This window comes from Gavialis gangeticus, unplaced genomic scaffold (genome assembly GCF_001723915.1).
Source record: "Gavialis gangeticus isolate Ggan-Ray unplaced genomic scaffold, GavGan_comp1, whole genome shotgun sequence".
Lineage (NCBI taxonomy): Eukaryota > Metazoa > Chordata > Crocodylia > Gavialidae > Gavialis > Gavialis gangeticus.
Genome location: NW_017729033.1, coordinates 29,442,159 through 29,446,707, shown reverse-complemented (window position 1 = coordinate 29,446,707; position 4,549 = coordinate 29,442,159). Strand labels below are relative to the sequence as shown.

The 4,549-nt window shown below is 36.5% G+C and overlaps 1 protein-coding gene across 1 annotated transcript in view; it reads right to left on the bottom strand.

Annotated features, from left to right (window-relative positions):
• JAKMIP1 (janus kinase and microtubule interacting protein 1) overlaps positions 1-4,549 on the bottom strand; it is a 178,344-nt gene that overhangs the window by 129,214 nt on the left and 44,581 nt on the right. The window lies entirely within an intron of this gene.

Sequence of the window (4,549 nt, the reverse complement as noted above, 5' to 3'; positions counted from 1 at the left end):
GCACACAGCAGCCACTAAGCCTCATAAAAGCCAAGGACTTCCTGTAAATCCAACTCTTTTCTACCATGAAACAGACTGCTGCCTATCTTCGAATTAAAGGATATCAGCTCCCCATTATAAACCCATGCTTGTTGGGACTAACAGAATAATTCAAGAGGTGGAGTAGCCTAAAAAGACAATATGAAACAGTGGTCCATTCAAACGCTGAAATAAGAAGGTTGCACAAACAGTTGTAAGTCTTGTTGCATGTTGGAGATCAAATATTATATTTTCCAGCTCAACAAACGTATTGCAAAATGTAAATAGAAAAAAAATAAACTTCTATTAACTCCTCAGGGTTTGAGGCTTCAGTATCAATACCATATATAAATTATTGCTTTCCTCTATAACACAAGATAATGCAAGGAAATCAGTTTTTACATCTATAGGCTGCTATTACCTGGCTATAAGCTGGCCAAAATATATCTAAAAGGAACAATAAGCAATATCACCTAATGCAAGAAGCAAATTTGTTATCCTTAATGAATATAGTTCATAAAAATCCCATTTAGCTTTGGCTGGAAACAACAGCAGTGCCATCCTTTAACCTCCTTAACCCACAATCCCAGAATATCCGGGAAAGTTTCCTAGAAAGGTCAAACTTGAAATAGTTAAAAATAAAGTAGCTTATAAAAAATACAGTAGGTTTTCACACTAACATTGAATGGAACTGAATATGAACCACCTACCTGAAGATGGGGAAGTAACATTTGAAAGTTAGATTTATAATGATATAATCCATGAAAAAACTGATGGACCCACTAAAACAGTGCTAGTCGAGACGCACAAGTTCAAGCTTTCCACTTTAGGAAAGGTCCTTCTCAATAATCAGCAGCATTGCCAAACGTTAAGTATTCTAAAATCATAAATAAAGTTTTTAAAAGGTTTCAAGGTTGGCTTTGGTTTTAAAGAAATGTGAAGGCAGCTATTTGGGGTGTATGCCTGCATGTATCCATGTGGACATTGTTTTTCTTCCCTTGATCTTTGGGTATTAGGTTATGCTTAGTTCTTTTTTGTCAGATATGCTTAAAAAATGCTTCTTTGTGCAAATGAAAGCTAAGAGTCTTACACAGTTATGTGATTGCAGGATCTGCTGCTTTTAGACAGACACCAAAAACTGTAAGATACAACAAAATTGCACCACTAGCCAACCTATCATATTAAATTTTTAAAAATGCATACAGTTTGAGAGAACATGAAATCAGGATGCCTTTTCTCTTAAATAAACTTTTTTTCTGATCCACGTTTATTGGGATGCAGGCTGGAAAGTACAACAACCATTGCAGAGAATTTTGAAATGTATCCAGTTAAACAGAAATACAAGGAGCAAAATAAGTACAGCCAGTGAGAATGTTGACTCCAGCCTGGGGGATTAGCTTTAATCCAAATCAAAAGAAAAACATCACCCAAGGCCTTAAAATAAAATGGGAAAGAGGTCGCTTGGGCCACATAAAGACTTGCTCTGGCATGGCAACTGCCATATGCATGCTTCCTACTATTATACCAGCCTGAGCTGTAGTTACCTGCAACACTGGAAACCATTCAGGGTACAACATCTCGTCTTTGGGCATGACAATGGCTGAGGTAGTCTTCCTTTTCCTTTTATGAGCTCCTTCCGACCTGATTCTACATCTGCCTGACTTTTTTCCTTTCTCCTCCCTAATATTTTTCATTAAGAAAGCATCACAGTTTAAAAAAAGCCAAAATGATGAATACATTCTTCTAAAAAAAATTAGTTAAATCAAATCTTGTATATCAGGGACAACAGTGTGTTATGGAAGAAAATGTAGAGAAATAAAATAGGCAAAAAGAAGCTGAAGGGAAAGCTATTAGATAAAGACAAGAAAGAAACAGAAATGGAAAAGCTTTGTCTATGTTCACTTACAGCAACTGCTATACTGACTCATGTAACCCTGCAGCCAGCAATAGGGAATCTCAAAATAAAATTAATCATAGTCCAAAAATGAAAGGCAAATGCCTATTCAAGGACACTGCAGTCTTCCAAGAAATGATCACATGCTGATGATCCATTAATTATATTTTTAAATCCCCTAGAATCCACTATTGCTTTATTGCTATACCCTATAAAGGGGTGTGAAAGAAGTTAATAACAATAAATGATAAAGCACAAAAAGGCATATATTTTACGTTACATCCTTTCATATACGCCTTTCTTTTTTTTGAAAGTGCTGAGTGATTCATAAAGTTATGCTAATAAAGTCAATTTGAGTTGCTTCTGTGCACTCCTTACTCTTGTCCTTACTAAATTTCAACCTGTTTATTTCAGAACATATCTCCAATTTGTCAAAGGTTACATTAAACCATTTTCTAGTTATTTAAAAAACAGCGGAGTGAACTCAGCCAGTGAAAACCTATTGGTTAAATGCTCAGAAATCAATTGAACACCCTGAAGCAATATTTGGTAGTACCCTAGAAGACTATATGCAAATATACTGCTTCTAGGATTGGATCCTGCAAAGTGCTATCCACTCCCTACTTCTTGAGTAGATACTTTATTTAAGGGATGCTGTGGGTGTAAACACCTTGCAGAATAAAGCCAGTAATGGATTGAAAGTGCACTCAACAGTACAAGAATAGATTCTTCAAATTCATCTCAAACCACTGAGGGAAATCACATAATCCTTTTTGTATGCAACAGCATAAACCCAGACAACACAGAGCTATGGTAAGAAAGAATAATATTACGTGCAACTTGATCCCAAATATGAATATATATTATTTATAACAGATAAAGTAAAATCAGATAACTTGAGATTCTTCCCAAAGCAGTGAACTCAACACAACTGCCTAGCTCACTGAAATTCAATGGACTGTGTTGGACTTTACAATCTTAAAAAAAAATAATTGGTATGTTATCCTTTTGGCCCAAGCAGATAGCCAGTAATAAGGGATCTTAAAAGGTATTTCTATTAGGAGAAATTACTGATAGAGCGAGATGTTTCTTTGATTTGATCCCATTTATTTACAAAGAATGCTGTTTCCCTAGATAAGGAGGAATCAGACAGCAGGAAACAGTTTTTTTTGTCCACAGTTCCCAGACTCTCTCCCGCAGCGCTGCTTCTCCAAAGCTCTGTCAAACCTTTCACTTAGGTCCTCATTGCCAGAGCTGGCTTCTGGCTGCCTGCTAAGATTTTCTGCTCTTCCTTCCACACTAACATACAGCTCCAATTAGACAGATTCCCCATTCCTGCATTTATTAGCTGAGCCCAGAAAATCCCTGAGATTGCAGCGCTCTCACAATGGCTGGGCTAGCATGCAGTCTAGTCTTTAGGGCAGCAGCTTCTTTTATTTCAGTATGCATTCATTCTCTTATTTAATCTGAAGGGAAGGCAAATGAAATGCCCAAAACCCAGAATAACAGCTAGATTACTTCTGTGAAGGAATAGGATACCACAAATCTGAATACTTATCCCCATTTAGCAATTTAAAATTTATCTTGGCATTTTAAAAGTGTATTAGTAGCCACAGTCACATTCTACAAAAACATTAATCAATAGATTAGTGAAGAACAAAACTTACCTTGAACAAAACATTTTAGTGACTTTAAAACTGAGAAGGTTCAATGAACACATTCTCCAGACATTCTCTCTCCAAAAGTCACTGTCTTAAAACATACTGTATATCCTACTACACCTCCAGTAATATTGTGGTTATAATTAAAAGGATATTTCATCTATACAAGTAACAGAATAGCAGATGATCCTGGAATACTTGTTCAGTAAAAATTCCTATATCATCAACAGCAAATGTCATGGGCTCTACTTTCACACACTAAACTGGAAAGGGTTTAACAAAGTTGATATGAGGTCAATTGAATTTCCAGCATAATGAGTAGAGAATGAGGTCAAATTTCTCAGGCTTCCTAGAAACAACTTGTGTTCAAGTGTGTCCAATGCTTGCTCAAAGCTGGTCTCTAACTGGCAGTAGTCCCCAAAGAGCATTCAACTAAATTAAACTGTTGTGTTTTATACTTTTGCATTCTGTAAGGTTCCGCATGTAAATAAATGCACAAGACTGATTGAAGCTTGGAAAGAAAACTAGATGCTTTTGAAAAAATCTCCCCCCATATAAGAATATGTAAGAGTCAAAAAACAAATCAGTGCTTAACTTTCAGACTTTCAAATGAGTTTTAGATTTCTATATTTGTGCTTTGAAGAATCTACCTGATAAAAAGGTAGTGACAGTCAGGCAAGGTTCTTTGAGTAGATGTGATATCTTTTATTAGACCAACTGAGTAATTGGAAAAAGTTCTAGGCAAGCTTTTTGGCACAGTCACCCTTCTTTGGGCAGTGACAAAGTTTAATTTGATTGCCTAACACAGTTATTTTACATTATCATAGAATCATACAACTAGGGTTGGAAGGGACCTTGTAGATCTTCAAGTCCGACCCCCTGCCTGGGAAGGAGAAAAAACTGGGCTCAAATGAATCCAGCCAGGTAGGCATCAAGCCTCCTCTTAAAGACCCCCAGGGTAGGAGCCAGCACCACT